At 34.9% G+C, this 18,927-nt stretch overlaps 1 non-coding gene across 1 annotated transcript; it reads right to left on the minus strand.

Annotated features, from left to right (window-relative positions):
* Positions 1 to 5,218: 5,218 nt before the first annotated feature.
* On the minus strand, positions 5,219 to 5,310 carry LOC129893670 (small nucleolar RNA snoR109). Its single transcript, XR_008767552.1, has one exon. It is a non-coding gene; the product is annotated as a small nucleolar RNA snoR109 (small nucleolar RNA).
* Positions 5,311 to 18,927: the final 13,617 nt, after the last annotated feature.

The raw sequence follows: 18,927 nt of genomic DNA on the forward strand, positions 1-18,927 counted from the left end.
ACCTCCTTGAAGGTCACCACTCAGAACCCCGATTTCCCAGAGTTCAAGGCAGTCACCACGACCATTACCACGGGTCGTGGTGAGGTTCACAGACCATGGTGGGTCCACTGTCTAGGTTCTTTCTATATTTTAAGTTGAGAGTATTTTGGTCACTCCCTATTTTTTTATTAATAAATGTGGATGATTTTTAGGACTATATTCTAACCTATTAACTACATTAATTCCTTCTAACCCTCTCATTTTCATCCTAACTCTCTAAATCAAAATCTTCTCTCTAAAAGTGTGCTCTCCAAGTCTCCTTCTTCCTCAAGTGAATTCTAAGGATTTCTTCAAGGTCAATCTTTAATTCTTTAAAATTTAGGGCTTTTTAAGGTCAAGGTATGTGAGAATTCATCCTTGGTCCCTTTCACCCATAGAATCCCAAAAGATTTCTTCTCAAATCTCTTATGATTTCATCTTATAAAAGCCCTAATTTTATGATTTACATCAGGTCTTCTTAATTATGATATATTTCAATTCTATAAGCCTAATTATGCATAATTCACATGATATTGCATGATTTCAAGATAAATTTCAAAGACCAATACTATATGTTAGTTTGAAACATGGTTTATGAGTTATGATCATGATTTTCAAGTTACTTCAATGAAAGCTTTATGAATGATGTTCAAAGATGCTTTTAAGCAAGAAGTTATGAAAGATGATTTAATGACGCTATAAGTAAAGAAGTTATGGTATGAAATACAATTCTCACACAATCATGTTAAAGAGGTGAAAGGACAATTCTGACCAATTCATGGATTCTTTATGAATCAAGCTAGTTAATGAGCTATTATTATGATTTTCTATGATGAAGTTAATAGATGAGCTATTCTTATGTTATATTTATAAATATGGATTGATATTTATTATTATCTTTCTGAGTGACTTTATGACTATGTTTTCATGCAAGTTCCGTTAGGATAATGACTTAGCATCGAGAGGACTTTAAGATGGGGTTTGATTTGGTAGTCATTATTGCTGCCCAAGGGTATCCTAGTAGCAACCTTGAGTCCCAAAGTACGTTTCCTCCATAGGTTTAAAGATGTCAATATGGCGAAGCTAGTGAATCCACATATAGCCCAGTTAAAGAAAGTACCATGGCGGAGTATACCCTAGCAAGGTAACCTCCCGCTTCTTGATGTGGAGATCATCGGATTTTTTGCTAAATGGGAAATTTAAAATTCTATTTAATACCTCGCATAGTCTTATATGTCAGTTAAAGGTTCTATCCCACATCATTTAAAGAAAAGTTATAAATTCTTATGATGATGATGTTTTGATGCATTGACCAATGATTATGATGATTTAATATTTTTATGGTTTTACTCATATTTTAAGATATTGGTCTTGCATCCCATGTTTTGTATTGATTATGTCCTATGTTTATTTTCATGCATACTTCTTACATATTTAGTGCATTTCATGTACTAACGCATACTTTTGCCTATATTGTATCATAATGTAGGGACGGATGATCATCGCGCACTTCCTATTCGTGAGTAGAGTTGAGCCTAGATTAGCACTTGTGGTGAGTCCTCATGCTTCGTGGATAAGACACTTTACTTTCATTGCATCATTTGACTATTTCATTCCCTTATATTGTCATGGGTGATCTAGGGGCTTGTTTTATGCCTCCATCTAGTAGTAGAGGCATGTTGGATGTATTGAGTCTATTTTGCCTTTCATTCCGTATTTTGAGACTTATGCTCTACTTGAGACTATGCTTTCGTGTCTATGCTTTAGCTTATTCTCTTATTTACTTTATGTATGCTCTTGAACAATATGTTAAGAGGCTTGGTTAGGATCTTCCATAATTCTAATAGCTAGATCACGCCTAGGGCCTAGCTTGGGTCATGACAAACTTGGTATTAGAGCAGAAGGTTCAAGTGTCCTAGGGATTCTAACATACCGTGTCGAGTAGGGTTTTGTTCATCGGTGTGAAGCGCTCCACATCTATGAATAGGACACTATGAGGAATTTTAAGAAAAAACATCACTTTTTATGATTATAGAATCATGGTTCCGAGAAGGTACCCTATCTGAAGGAATATTAAGGAGGAGAAACAAGCTTCAAATGACCCCTTGAATGAACAAGTGTCTCATGCGAAATTCTGAGCCGCTTTCTAAGTTCTTTCTCAAGCCATGGTGGCTCAAGTGAACCATGAGGTGGTAGCTCCCATGAACCCAAATATGGGTACAGTGGCTAGACGAGTTCGTGACTTCATCCAAACGAACCCTCCCGAGTTTCATGGTCCTAAGGTGGATGAGTATCCACAAGAGTTCATGGAAGGTATTGTTAAGTTTTTTGGCATCATGTGTGTTAGCCCGGTTAAAAAAGCAGACTTGGTGGCATATCAACTCAAAAGGGTTGCCCAAGTGTGGTATGAGTAATGAAGGGGTGAGAGAGGTGTAGATGATGGCCTCTTTGATTGGAAAGAGTTCAAGGATGCTTTTCTTGACCGATTCTTTCTGTTGGAATTAACGGAGGTGAAGGTGGAAGAGTTCATCAATTTGCACCAAGGTAACATGAGTGTGAGGGAGTATGCCCTCAAGTTCACTAAATTGTCCAAATATGCTCCTTTCATAATTGGGATCCAAGAGCTCGTATGAGTAAGTTTGTTTCGGGTGTGTCTGATTTGGTGGTCAAAAAATGTATAACCACCATTCTCATTAAGGAGATGGATATATCAAGGCTCATGAGACATGCCAAATAAATTGAGGAGGAAAAGTTGAAGGAAATATCTAAGAGGGAGTCCAATAGGGCTCAAACAGATGGTGGTAACTTCTCTCAATATAGGCCTGAAAATGGTGGTCGTTATCAATTTCATCAAAGGTATTCTGGCCAAGCTTTATCTAACACTCCGACTCAAAAATTCGATAAGGATAAGATGACTAATCCTAGGGCACAAGGAGAAGCTCTGAGTAATTAAGTCATCCCTCCATGCAAGAAGTGTGGGAGAAATCATAAAGGCGAATGCCTAGCGGGATCGGATGTGTGCTATAGGTATGGAAAGTTGGGTCATCATTCTAGGGAGTGTAGGAGTGGTGCTAGACCCCAAACTCAGAATCATGCTACCGATCGTTCAAATCAGCATGCTACTAATTCGGGTGGCGGTCAATGCCAAAACAAATATGCCCTTTAGACTCGTCAAGAGTTGGAGGATTCCCCCGATGTTGTGATTGGTATGTTGAAGTTCTTCGACTTTGATGTTAATGTATTATTATATTCAGGTGCTACTCTCTTATTTATTACTCTATATCTTGCTATAAGATTCACTGTTAGCCCCGAGATCTTGTTAGATCCTTTTTTAGTCTATACTCTTGTTGGTGATGCAGTTGTGGCTAAAAGAGTCTATAGGAATTGCCCTGTTTTGGTTTTTCATAAAATCACATCAGTTGATCTTGTAGAGCTTGATATGACTGATTTCGATGTTATTCTCAGTATAGATTGGTTTCATGTATGTTATGCTTCTATATGTTGTAGAACCCGTGTGGTTAAGTTTTAGTTTCCAAATGAGCCATTCCTAGAATGGAAAGGTAATAATTATGTGTTTAAGGGCCAATTCATCTCATTTCTTAAAGATCAAAAAATGACTTCCAAATGTTGCATTTATCATCTAGTTCAGGTTAGAGATACTAATTTTGAAGCTCCTACTCTTGAGTCAGTTTCAGTTTTTAATGAGTTTTCACAAGTTTTCCCTGATGATCTCCCACGTGTTCCTCCCGAAGGGGAAATAAACTTTAGTATCAATTTTCTCCCCGATACCTTCGATCTTCTCCCCGATACCCAGCATATCTCTATTCCTTTATATCGTATGACCCCAGCAAAATTGAAAGAGTTAAAAGATTAGTTAAAGGATTTGTTAGATAAGGATTTTATTAGGCCAAGTATCTCTCGGTGGGGTACTCCGGTTATCTTTGTTAGAAAGAAGGATGGTTCCCTCCGTATGTGTATTGACTACCGGCAATTGAACAAGCTCACAATTAAGAATAAGTATCCCATCCTAAGGATTGATGATTGTTCTATCAAATTCAAGGAGCAAGCTACTTTTGAAACATTGATCTTCGATCGAGTTATTACCAACTCCGAGTAAGGGAATATGACATTTCGAAGATGACTTTTAGAACTTGATATGGTCACAATGAATTCTTTGTTACGTCTTTTGGACTAACAAATGACCCTACAGCTTTTTATGGACTTGATGAACCGAGTGTTCAAGCAATACTTAGATATGTTCGTTATTGTTTTCATTGATGATATTTTGATCTACTCTCAAAGTGAGGAGGAGCATGTCGATCATTTGATGATTGTCTAAAAAATTCTCAAGGACCATCAATTGTTTGATATGTTTAATAACTGTGAATTTTGGTTGAGATCAGTTGCTTTTCATGGCGATATTATCTCCGGTGAAAGTGTAAGGATTGATCCTAAGAAGATTGAGGCCGTTAAAATTGGCATATACAGCTTTCCCTAAAAAGATAGTTTGTGGAAGGTTTCTCTTCTATTGCATCACCCTTGACTACTTTGACTTAAAAGAAGGTGAAATATGTGAGAAGAGTTTTCAAGAGTTGAAGGATAGTCTTACTTCCGCACTGGTGTTGACTTTGCCGGAAGGTTTCAATGGGTTTGTTCTCTATTGTGATGCTTTATGAGTTGGTCTTGGTTTTGTGTTAATGCATAATGGTAAAGTGATAGACTATGCTTCTAGGTAACTTAAGGTGCATGAAAAGAACTACCCGACCCATGACTTGGAGTTAGCGGCTGTGGTATTTACTTTGAAGTTGTGGAGACACTACTTGTATGGTGTTCATGTATATGTATTCACCCATCAAAAAAGCTTGCAATATGTGTTCACTCAAAGGGATTTGAATCTTAGACAAAGGAAATGACTTGAGTTGTTGAAGGATTATGACATGAGTGTGCTATACCACCCAGGCAAAGCGAATGCAGTTGCCGATAGGGCTGCTTATCGGGTGGATCAGATGGATTATTATGCTTAACAGTTTGACTTAACGATTATTGGCTTTTAAAAGTACTAATCCGCTAGCCAACCTATAAGATATCGGTTGGTTCGGTATCGGATTAGTATTTATTGGACGGTTATCGAGTGGTATATCGGTGGTAACATGTAAAATTCCTACCATTTACTTCAATTCCCATTCTCAACAAGCATGCACAATGTAAGAAGTTAGGTAAGCAGATATGTGAACAGATTAACAACAACCCGCCACTTAAACTTCACAGTATATTCATATATAGCTACAGCCACCATGGCAGTCAAGAAGTGTACACACAACTTAACACTCATCTTGGTAACATGTAGCTTTAATACAGAGGAAAATCTTGACATGGCAGAAAAACATGTCACTGAGCTTTGAATATTAAAGAAAACAAATTGTATAAACAAGAAAATTCCCATATTGCGAATTCTAATTAAAGATGTTTATACTCAAAAAATACTCAATATGACCTCTTAACGCGAGTTCAAATCGTAGAAAATAGAAAAATAGTACTACCAAAAATTAGTTTCAACAGAAATGTTGTAGGTGTGTTCTTCCTTTAAAAGATAAGCTCATGTGGTTTCATGCCTGACTTCAATGTAAACCTTGCAGACAAATACCCCTTCAATTCAGGAATTCCTTCGATGGCCTTGAGCAATGCAGCGTCCACAACTTTTTACTCGTCTTTCTTTTCTTGTGAAAGCATATTCTTCTCCTGCATTCAACAAATGAATACAAATCATATTAAATCAAAAAATTCTCAAATGTCTAATCTTACTTCAAATTAGATAACACAATGCTGAAGAATTTTAACAATGTATGTTAAACAAAGAGAGTACTCACTATTACAAAGGAGTAGAAAGTGCATTAGTTCTCAGCAATATATATTTATACTAAAAGTTAAAACTTTTTTTCAAAAGTAAATCCTCAAACCATCTCTAACCAAGATCATATAACAGAATATTATGAAAGTCACCTTGTACTATATGTCAACTACAGTAGGCGTAGGGTCTTTCCCAGCACTAGCTAAATCTGAAGAGAAAATTATCATAATGAGTCATGTAATAAGTATAAAACATTTACAACAATAATATACAACAAATATAATAAAAAGTATCATTACCTTCTTCAAGTTGCTCGAGATTATCAAGATCTTCCTCAACGCTAACAAATTGTTTTAATTTTTCACTTCGAAGCCAATCTTGAAGACACACTAGAGCTTGCACTAAATTAGGAGTCAATGAACTCCTAAATGAATCAAGAAGACTTCCTCCCATACTAAATGCAGATTTAGATGCTACACTTGAAACTAGTACAGCTAATGCATCACAAGCCATCTCAGCAAGAATAGAAAATCTAGCTGAGTTCATTTTTAATCAGTTTAGGATGTTAAATTCTTTACTATCATCCTTTGTTTTTTCACCAAAATATTTATCTAACTCCATTCTAGCATCCACACCTCCATTCGTTGTTTTATAGTTCTTTAGATCTTTCATGAGTGATTCTAAAAGTCATGTACTTTGGGTACTTACTTGACTGCTAGAAAACCCAAAAGTAGAAGTGTCCAGTGAATAGCAAGGTCAAGATTGAGTAAGCACACTGCCTTTTGAGTTGCATTTTACATACTCGCTAAATAATGAAGTCATGTACTTCTTTACTTTTGCTTGTATAGATGGCCCTTTTCCCCCAAACATCTTTACAAGTGCATAGATAACTGATTCAAGCTTGTAACGAGGATCCAAAATACATGAATTAAAAATTATCTTGTTCATTTTTGCTGGATCTCCCCAATACTTATTAAATTGTTCTTGCATCTTTTTTGCCATATCGCTTAAACCAGTGTCTTCACTTGTCATCAATTGATTCAAATAAACAACAACTATACAAATTTCAAGAAAATGAATATTTGACGTAACATAACGTGATCCAGATATTTTCAAAGTAAGAAGATAAAATATCTCAAGAAATCTTGTAATTCTTTTCACATGGACCCAATCACTACTCAAAAGTTCACCGGCAGTGATTCCAATTTCAACATAAGAATTTTCAAGATAATGTCTCAGGCCAATTTCACGGGAAGCATAATTTAAAAATGCATTCTTAAATTCAACAGCCCTACCCAACATCAGATAGGTGGAATTCTACTTAGTTGGAACGTCTAAGCATAAAGATTTTTTGCAACTGAGTTGTTCATCGTCACAACTTTCTTGAAATCTTTTCAACCTCGCAGGAGACTGCCTAACATATCTAATTGCATGTCTAACACGTTCAATAGACAAAGAGCATTCTTTCAAACCATCCTGGACAACAAGATTCATGATATGAGCCATACACCTCACTTGAAGGTGATTACCGTTCATCAAATTAGTTTCCATTTTTGTTAATTGATTAGATAATTTTTTTACTGTCACATCATTTGAGCTTGCATTATCAACTGTGACAGTAAAGATCTTATTTATCCCCCACTCATGTAAGAACCTACTAATATCATTTGTCATATCTTCACCTTTATGGCTAATAATAGGACAAAAATTAAGTATTTTCTTGCGCATATTCCAATCACTATCGATCCAATGGGCAGTGATACACATGTAATTGATTCTTTGTAAAGTCCATGTGTCAACGGTAATACAAATTCTCTATTTTGTTTCTATAAAATACCTCCTCAATTTTTGTTTTTCTTTATTAAACAGATTAAAACAGTCCCTAGTTACAGTACTACGGGAAGGGATCCAAAAATGAGGTTGAGCCATTTTCATAAATTCTTTAAAACTTTCTTTTTCAACAAAGCTAAAAGGAAGCTCATCAACTATTACCATACAACATAAAGCCTTCCTATACTCTTCTTGGTCAAATTTCCAAGAGACAACAACTACATCACCTTGACTACCCCCAGAATAGATTTAAAGCCTATGGTTGATTATTTTTTTTTATCAAAAATAGGAGTAGGAAGTTTAGGACATGTCAACAAATGACCAAGAAGAGTGGACGTACCATCTCTTGACTTAAAATAGTACAACTTATAGCAATGGCTATATTTTGCTTTCGTACCTTCAGAAGTTTTAACTTTTGTAAAATGATCCCAAGCAACAGACCTTTTTCTCCTTCTTTTAGCACTAGCTGACAGAGTTATCTCAGCATGACTTGCTATATTTGAAGCCTTACTTTCACCTATCACTTTATCACTTTGTTCAGCCATGCTAGAAGTTTAAGACTTTAAGTCCCTGTATTTCAATCAACAACCCAAAAATAAGTTATGATATGGATAAACAATTTTATATCAATAGTTTAATAACGCCAAAATCAGTGAAGTAAATACCAAAATTAAGAGAAATAATCAAAGAAGATTCAAAGCCGATTTAGACATAAAGTGAGGATTTAGCACGTTAACATAAAGAATCAGTAAACCAAAGATCTGAAACCTCAAAGAAATTCATGCTTTAGCCAAAATTCACAACAAAAGTAAACATGCATCAAGAGAACATATTGGAAAATCAATAGACAGAAATGAGAAATTAAAAAATGAGAAAACAAACCTAGACGAATCTTTCACCGAAGACAGTAGATGAGGGAAAAATTTTGCCGGAGAAAGAAATGGTCTTGCTTGTCTCCGGGGTGAAATTTCGCCAGAGACAGTAGATGAGAGAGAGAGAGGATAGAGGCGAAGGAGAGGAAAGAGAAGAGCGAGCCAACGAGTTTGAAGGTTTGGCGACCTAAGGGAAAGAAGAGGAGGTCTAGTGGAGGAGAAGACAGGGTGGCGCCACCTCTTAGCCTCACAAGAGACTGAGAGAGAATGAGAGAATAGAGATGAGACAGAGGCGACAACTAGCAAGGGTCTTATACTCTTATTTAGGTTTAGGTAAAATTAGGGTATAGTAATATAGTTGCTGTCTAATTTCTTATACTCTAAATGGGATTGGCCTATTGAGGCTTATCTTTAGGTTTATAAATTATAATTACCATACATATTTTATATGTTTAGGGATAAAAATATAATAAAATATTATAAATTCTTAACGGATTAACGGTTTACCCAATAACAAAATTGAGTAATTCGTCCCCTACACTGATAAGCCGTTAATTATAAAATTTAAATCCATTCCCCACCTGCTAATACGATAACCCAATATTAATAATCCAATAAGCCAATTTTGCGGCTGGGTTATCGATAGAGGTCAATTTTGAATAGTCCTAGTTGCCGACGCTCTTAGTAGATTATCCATGAATAGTATTGTCCGTGTTAAGGATGAGAAGAAATATCAAGTTTGGGATGTTCATAGATTGGCCCATTTGTGTGTTCGATTAGTTGACTCCGACGATGGTGGTTTTATCGTGCAAAATAGTTTTGAACCATCTTTGGGGGTTGATGTTAAGGCAAAAAAAGATAGTGATCCTACTTTTGTTAAGTTGAAGAAGACGGATGCCGGAAAAGCCATTGGGGCTTTCACCTAAGGGGGAGATGGTGTTTTGATATATCAAGGCCAATTGTGTGTTCCCGATACTACTGGGTTGAGGGAAATGATATTATCTGAGGCTCATAGTTCATTATATTCTATTCATTGGGTTCCACAAAGATGTATCACGATTTGAGAGAAGTGTATTGATGGAATGACATGAAAAGGGATATTACGGAGTTTGTGGTTAGATGTCCAAATTATCAGCAAGTGAAAGTTGAGCATAAAAAATCGAGAGGTTTAGCTCAAGATATTGAGATTCCTACATTGAAGTGGGAATCCTTGAATATGGACTTCATTACAGGTTTGTCTCGTACTCATAGGCAACATGATTCTATTTGGGCGGTTGTTGACCGAATGACTAAGTAGACTCTTTTTCTCTCTGTTAAGACCTCATATTCAACCGAAGACTATACTAAGTTGTATATCTGAGATTTGGTTAAGCTTTATAGTGTTCCATTGTCTATCATCTCGAACTGAGGTACTTAGTTTATGATGTACCATGGATTTATGGTACTTTTAATGCTTTAAAACTTAAGAATGTGCATGTCTTTTAAGCATTTGTTAACATATTTGATGTTGGTTGTGCTTATTTTATAGAAACTAAGTCGGAAATTTGGTTGAGGAATCACAAAACTGAAGAAAGGTATTTTTAGGCTTTACGGGCTCATCCTACGACTTGTCATTAGTTATACGGGTCATAGGTATCAATCGTCAAAAAACAGGAGAAAAATAAAAGTTGAATTGAAGACCACAAGTGAAGTGAATGATCGTTCTCAAGTTTACGGGTCGTCAAAGTAACAGTGAATGAACAAGGGAGCAACCATTAATTCAAATCAAACTAAATTATGTGGATCAATTCCAGACACTTCAAAACCAATAGACAAATTAACATGCCAAAAACTACATTTACCATTTCATGACTATTTAGACAATGCCACTTGTGCCCTCACCGAAAAGAAGTCCCTTTTTCACTCATAATTTATAAATTTTTCTTTAAACTCAGGAACATGGAAAAACACTCATGCTCACAAAACAAATTCAGACTTTCATGCACATTACCATAGGCTTGTCCTTATTTTCAATACTTAGACTTTTGAACTGCTAAACTAGGATCACTATAGGAATTTTGCGGCTTGTAACGTAGGCTCAGGGGCAAGCGTGGTACATTTAGATTTTAGTGACTTTTGTTCCTCCTCAAACACTACATCAACCTTGAGTCCACCTTTTACAACCCACACTTCATTTTACTTTGTTTCTTCGCCTGTTGCTTTTGCCTTAGATGTGGCTTTTGTTTGTTTGTTCTACAACACTTTTCTTATGCTTTGTACTTCTCTTTGCTAACTCTTTCTAACCTATTTATTCGTCTTAGCCAACCACCTTTTTCTTTCTTTTCACACATCACTTTTTCAAACCTTTTCGTTCTTTTATTTTTCTTTTCTCATACCCATTCACTTCTCGCTTTTCTCTCATAGTAGCCATCATCAACTTAGGATTTTGGCCTGAGTTGAGGTGCACATTATTCTAGGAGGGACCAGAGATAAAACAAGGGTTTATAATTCGGATTAGGGACATTTGAAACACATGTTTATTTGATCAAAAAGGTCTTTTAGAAGTTTATATCTTTTGGTTCAAAGGGTAAAACAATGTTTGGTTAATTCTTTTAAGGCTAAGTGGACTAAGTCAAAAATGACCTATGATCCTTTCCTAGTCAACATTTCAATTATCACAGTACGACCAACAGGACAAGTTCTAGATTGGCACAAACAGTTTGAACACACAAATACCTCACACACACTTGGAAACAAGTTCCATTGTCAATCATCAATCTTTGGTTCATGTTTTAGTCTAATTCATGCGTTATTATACCAGTTTACATCATGTCACTCAAAGATCCTATATAGTCAATATGTCAAAGAAACAGTCAATAATTTAAGTAAATTTTGAAGGGGTGTATTTGTTTTTGTTTAAAACCTTCTAGCCATCATGCCATAGATCCCTACTCGTATTTCACATTTACATCCTAAACATGTTGGTTCAACATAAATTAAAAAGATTCTACAGGGAAAAAAACACAGGCAAGAAAACCCCAAGGATTTAGTTGAGTGTCTAGGGTACTCAGACTTCACCTAGATACTCGTGCATTCATTCAGTTTACATCTCCATTTTGGAGATCTTTCCAAAAGGACCTTGGTACTCAAGTGAAGCTTAGTACAACTTTTTACCTACAGATGAATGGTTAGGTCGAACGTACCATCCAGACTCTAGAGGATATGCTGAGAGCCTGTGTTATGGATTTTAAAAGTAATTGGGATGATCATTTTCCATTGATAGAGTTTGCCTATAATAAGAGTTATCATTATAGCATTCTAATGGCTCTATTTGTGGCCTTATATGGTAGTAGGTGTAGGTCTCATATCGATTGGCTCGAGGTCGAGAGGTTTCTTTGATAGGGTCAGAGTTGGTGCATGAGGCTATGGAGAAGGTAATGGTGATTAGAGAAAGATTGAAGACATCCCAAAGTAGACAAAAGTCTTATTTGGATGTAAAGAGAAGAAAACTTAAATTTGAGGTGAATAATTGGGTCTACTTGAAGATTTCACCCATGAAGGTGTGATGCATTTTGGTAAGAAAGGAAAATTAAGTCCCCACTATGTTGGGCCATATTAGATTTTGAGGCGGATTGGAAAGGTGGATTATGAGTTGGATTTGTCTCTGAATTTGGCATTGGTACATCCGGTATTTTATATGTCCTTGTTGAGGAAGTTCATTTATGATCCTCGCTTTAGCGTAACCTTAGACAACATTGAGGTGAAGGAGAGTCTCTCTTATGAGGAAGTTTCGGTTGAGATCCTAGACTGGCAAATTAGGAAGTTGAGAAATAAAGAAGTAGCTTCAGTTTTTGTGGAGGAACCAAAAGGTCGAGGGTGTTACATGGGAAACCAAAATCGATATGATGATGCGTTATCCTCATCTCTTTCTTTCTGTGCCTAGTTGAGGTATTTAGTTCATTCAGTCCAAACTATGCATTTCAGTCATTCTCATATTTTCATATGCATTCATGTTCATGTAACGAGTTTTTAAAGTCATTTTTTAGCTTGAGATTGAAGATTTTATGTTTTATGCATTTTTGAGATGTTTTGCATTCATGTTGGGCTGCTATGTTCCTTTCATTTTTCATTCATGCTAGTTTGAATCTCATTCTAGGACAAATGTTCTCAAGGGGGGAGATATTATAAGACCTCAAAAGTTGGAAAGTCAGAAAATGAGGTTCAAAAGAAGTTTCCACAAAAACTCTTAGCTTTTGGCATCAAGAGACTATTCACGAGACCCTTCATGGACCATAGTTCTCACCACGAGCTATGGAGAGGGTCCATGAAAGTCACTAGTTGAAAGGAGAAAAGCTGAGGAGGGACCACAGATGGCTTCGAGGCTTATGGTGTGAACCACTAGCCGTGATGTGGTCCGTGAAACCCAAATCCTCAAGCCCCTTTTCAGGGTGCCTACCACAGGAAGGCACCATGATACGTGGTGGAAATCATGTGTCGTGATGACCTCCATAAAGGTCACCCCTCATAACCCCAATTTTCTAGAGTTTAAGGCAGTCACCACTACCACTACCACATGACGTGGTAAGGTTCACGGACTGTGGTGGGTCCCCTATCCAGGTACTTTCCAAATTTTAAGTTGAGGGTATTTTTTCACTCCCTGTGTTTTCATTAAAGAATGTGGATGGTTTTTGGGACTATATTCTAACCTATTAACTATCCTAAGCCCTCATAACCCTCTCATTCTCACCCTAACTCTCTAAATCAAAATCTTCTCTCTAAAAGTGTGCTCTCCAAGTCTTCTTCTTCCTCAAGTGAATTCTAAGGATTTCTTCAAGGTCAAGCTTCAATTCTTTGCAACTTAGGGCTTCTAAAATTCAAGGTATGTGGAAATTCATCCTTGGGCCCTTTCAGCCATGGAGTCCCAAAAGATTTCTTCTCAAATCTCTTATGATTTCTTCTTCTAAAAGCTCTAATTTCATGAGTTGCATTGAGTCTTCTTAATTATGATATACTAGGTAATTTACCCGCGCTTCGCGCAGTGCTGAACAGTCGATTAAATTTATGTATAATCATGCTAAAATAAACAGCCTCTGGCAGAAATGCAAGGTAAGGCTGCGTACAATAGACCCTTGTGGTCGGGCCCTTCCCCGGACCCTGCGCATAGCGGGAGCTTAAGTGCACCGGGCTGCCCTTTTTATTTTATTTTCCTTGTTGCACTTTTGTACACAAGCCTATATAAGTTGCGATTAGATCTAGAGTATTTTTTTAGAGCATTGCACTTTTTACGATTATTAATTATAGAGAGAAAAAGATTTATATAACCAACAACAAAAGAGTTTCAAAAGTTGCCCGCGTTATCAAAATATGCATCCAGTATTCATATTTTTGTTACATAAATTGGCACTAAGGATATACAAAATACATAAATTTAAATAATTGAAGTCATCGTTCTTTAAACATAACTCACTTAGTTAATTCATATGAATCCTTAGAAACTGATTTGATAGTTGAGTTATCCAAAGTAAGATCAAAAATTTATTTTTCTTTCCTAACATTTTTGGTGTTCTCAATTTCATAATATCCTTAAGGATTTAGTTGACTCTCTTCATAACTTTTCTCTTCTGATCCGCTCATTAGAAAAGGAAAAAGCTTTTTTTTTTATTTCAACTTAGAGCTGATTTGAATTGACTTATTTTAAGTATTTTTATTCATTAGAGAAATATTTTCTACAATTTTTTTATATATATTAATATTAGAAAATTGAACTTCCATATTTAAGAGTCCAAATAAAGGAGATTAGGAGAAAACTATTTCAATGTGTCATTATCATAAATGGAGAAAGTTCCTTTTATTCTCTAATTTGTCTATAAGATGACTTTCTCATGCCAAAATACCTTACCAGACATTTTGAATTAGGATTCTTTGTCTTTTCTATAATAATATTTTGAGTTAGTTTTTTTTCCCACATAATTATTATATAAAAAAGGGCAGTCCGGTGCACTTAAGCTCCTGCTATGCGCAGGGTTCGGGGAAGGGCCCGACCACAAGGGTCTATTGTACGCAGCCTTACCTTGCATTTCTGCCAGAGACTGTTTCCAAGGCTTGAACCCGTGACCTCCTGGTCACATGGCAGCAACTTTACCAGTTACTTCAAGGCTCCCCTTCCACATAATTATTATATATGGAGTGAAATGTCTAACCAGTCAATTTAATCTTAAACTTGTTCAATATAAATTTATAATGTTAAAAATTAAAGTGCATTAGCTTTATTTGCTTAGTTACACAAATATAACAAAAATATATATCTTTGAACATTAAAAAAATATGTGAGAATACTTTGAGAAGAGTTTAACTTAAATCTTTTTTACGTCAATTATGGTACTAAGTAATCATCGGCAAATATTCTTCTTTAATTTAAGATGAAGAAATTAAGAAGTTTAGCCTTAGGGAGTATTATTGATTACCAAAAATTAACTATTCTAAAATTGACAGATTTATCAATGTATCAGCCTACCCTGTAACTCTTTTTTTCCTACTTTTAACTCTAAAATATTGTCACGAATTATTTTCTTACAAAAAGAAGCAAAACACTTCATTAACCCTACGTGGCGCTAATCTGAAATAGTCAAGTTTTCTTACGGGTACCGAACAACGGATGGGAAACCAAATTTAGCTCCTAATTTGCTTCTTCCGTTCTTCTTTCTCCTTATTCACTTATTGATACCATTCTTCAAAATGTTTTTTAAGTGCCCATGGGAAATAAGGAAAAGATAATAGAAAATCTGTAAAATCATAGATACTAACCTTTCAAACTGCATGTATGAGTTGCTCGGAAAAAGGTCACTGCAAGCATGAGCTGGTTCATTGCTCCCAGAACAGTGCATCCAAGAATGTTACTCCTTCCGTTCCAATTTATCCGTTCCAATTTATGTGGCACCTTTCGGATATCGTGACTCAAACAGGTCTATTTTGACCGTAAATTTTTTATATATTTTTTAAATATTTTGAATTATTAGTTATTGTGACTGATAGAATTTTTTTGTAGTTTACAAATATATAGATTTTATTTCAAAATTTGAATATTTCATGTGCAAATTTTCGATCAAACATAAATTGTTTGACTCTCGAAAAACGAATGTGATATAAATATTCGTTATATAAATTGGGACAGGGAGAGTACTTTATTTCAATTTTATTTCCATCTTTTGAATCAACTACATGCATGTTATTTTAAAATAAAACCAATTACAAAAAAGAAGTAAGGAAATTGTTTTATTTATTAAACTAGTTAGTATAATTAAAAAGAATAGTTTCAATAGAAAACTGAAGGAATTATTAAAAAAAAAAATTAAAAAATGTGCATGATAACATTCAATGACTTTTTCAAAGATTGATGGATTAAAATAAAAGCACAAAAACAAAAGTAACTTATCATACACAAAAGTAAGGAGAAAAGAAAGAAAATAATTTAAACCACTTACATGAAAGAAAGTAAACCAATTAGAAGAATCAGAAAGGAAGAATTATTTTATTTGTTGTAAAAGAGGATAGGAAAAGAAAGAACAAAGAAGGAAGAAAGTAATTAGGAGATGAATCGGTGGAAGAAAAACAGGTGGCTTAGTAACCGTTGCTTTTTGTTTTTTATTAGTGTTGTACGAACCTGTAAGATAGTTAAACAAGGGACGGTTCGGGATAAATTTAATTATTTTAATGATGGAAAATGGCAAAATTCAGATATAAAAAGATAAATGTAATTTCTACTTTGTGAGTGCGCCACATCACCAGGTTTGTATTTCAGAGTCATGATTAGTCTTACCATGTTTGTCTGTTTAGAGAATTAGTTTATCAAATATGTTGTAAATTCTACTCAGTATTCCATCTCTCGTTTAGTCTTACCATGTTTGTCTTTGATGTAAATCCTAAATTTCTCTATTTTTACTTTTTTTAATCTTATCTTAGTTCGTTCATCTCTCTCTCTTAACCTTATGTTCTTAATAACTTCTTCTTTAACCACACCCCGGAGTCTGGCAACAAATACGTCCTTTGTTAATTCAACGGACTTTCAAGGCCAGGAATCTTAGGACTTTACAGGTTAATCCATCGTCGTTATTAAGAAGTTAACCATATACTAAGGATAAAGCCTTAAAACTATACAACAATTTACATATATATGAAAAGAGTAATTCACACATATGAAAGTAATAAAATAATTTTTTGGGGAAACTTGAGTATAAAACATCATAAAGACTTACATGATTCAACCGAGAGAGGTTTCCCTTTCGGGAACCCCCGAAGAACTGTGCAAAAACTTGAGATTATAAACATACATTTATTATTATACAAGCTTGATTACACACCAAAGGTAGTTGGTTTTTGGGTAGGAGTGATTAACATTGAGGGAAAGGGATTGTTGAGGGTTGAAGGTTGTAGGTTGGTGTTTCTTTTTGTTTCTTGGTTTTTATGCACACACAACTATCTCTTATATAAGCATAAGAGGAAGGAAAAAATGGTTTAAAACAAGCAACGTGGCCCAAATAGTGATGGCCGACAAACTAAGATAATTTTTTTAATAATGTAGGTTGGGTGCGCACTTGGACCCATCATCACATGCATTATCAATATCTTCTTTTTGATCGACAGACTGACTAACAGACGCGTGCTTAAACAACTTTTCCATCTTTGGAGGGTAGTGATAAAGTAAGCACTCTTATAGGACAAATGTGGGCATACCTACATAGCACACTATTATTTACATAATATTTGATAGTTCTACTGCCACATATTTGATCTTATCTTCTTATCTTCTCTGGTTCGTTCTTCATCACTCAGTATTTCGTCTGTTTTAGGTATCCAAGTTATGTAAGGCAATAGAATCAAAACTCATTCCTGAATCATCGTCTTCATACGGATCTTGAGCATCTTGATAATAAGAATTGTCTTCATAGTGTTCGTCTTCTTCTGAACTTAAAATTTTGTTTGAACTATTAACTTCGTCTGTGTTTGGAACTAATCTATCTATACTCAGACTTAAAATGTCTTTACTAATAACATCCTTATCTTGTCCTTGGTTCTAAAAAATTGTTCTAAAGTGTATTTTATTATGGACTCTATTTTTCAAATTTTTTCTTCTTTGAGACTATGCTTTTTCTAGAAATGTCCTTTTGCAATAAAGATCTGGGTAATCTTCTTCTTGATGAAGAACACTCCTCATCCTCACTTTTTGACAAAGTGACAGCCATCAACGAATTTGATAAGTCTTTACCGGCTACCGTTTGAGCCGAACTAGCTGTATCTATATCCGATATAGTGGATTTCTTACTATTCAGTGGGGAATACACACCCTTCTCATCTATTTTGTCCTAAGGTAGAAAACTCGACTCTAGAGTCTGAGTACTAGCATCAGTCTTAGAGCAAAACTTGCCTTTTAGTGTCTTTACTTATTCTATTAGCTTGGCATTTTTTTGAAGGGGGGCTTCATTTCTAGCATTAAATCTTTTGAAAGCCTTAGTCTTGGATGAACAGTGATCATAGAAAATTATTTTGTCTGTATCTTTTTAGATATTGTATTGGGAAAATTTAATTTGGGCTTTGTCTAAGTGTTGGAGAGATGTAATAGTTTGGCCCAAGAATTTCTCTAGCGTAATCTAAAGCTTCATTGAAATTATTGAATCCTTTGAAAAGTGGGTATTTTACCCCATTTATAGAGTATACTACTTCAATCCATGTCTGAAAAATGCTATTAGTCTTTTCATGTATGACTACATAATATTTGAATTTATTTTCTCTACTTTTATCTGAAAAATATTGGCATAATGCATTTGTTGCAGCTATAAAATATTTAGTGTCTTTTTTGTTATACACTATCCATAAATTGTCTACTAAACATTTTTGAGATTTATCCAAGGTACATTCTGGTAGTCTTCTAAATGACGAGTTACATGGAGGATACGAAATTAAATTGTACTTACCAAAATGAATGTGTTCCATCATTTCTACCGAACTTTGCAATCTAAAATTTATGTTACTTAATAAAGTCTGAGCGTATGAGTCTGGAGCTGGGGCTATACCATTGTCTTTGTCTGCTGGCAGTTGGCCAGTTGGTCTCATGCCGAAACATATGTCATATTAATTAATTTTAATTTGTAATATACTTAATTGATCTGCTAGATCATTATCCTTTTCTTTTACGTATTCAAAAAATATATTATTGTATAAAGATATGATATTCATGAAATTAAGCCACCATCTTTTACTGCTAGCCTTATCATTTATTTTTTGGTGGAACTTAACTATAGCGTCACAGTCTGTTCTTACTAATACTTTATTTTTATTTAAAATATTTAGTTTAAAATTATTTAGACCGTATATAATTGCTAATAC

The sequence above is a fragment of the Solanum dulcamara genome, chromosome 6, assembly GCF_947179165.1.
Source record: "Solanum dulcamara chromosome 6, daSolDulc1.2, whole genome shotgun sequence".
NCBI classification, from domain to species: domain Eukaryota; kingdom Viridiplantae; phylum Streptophyta; class Magnoliopsida; order Solanales; family Solanaceae; genus Solanum; species Solanum dulcamara.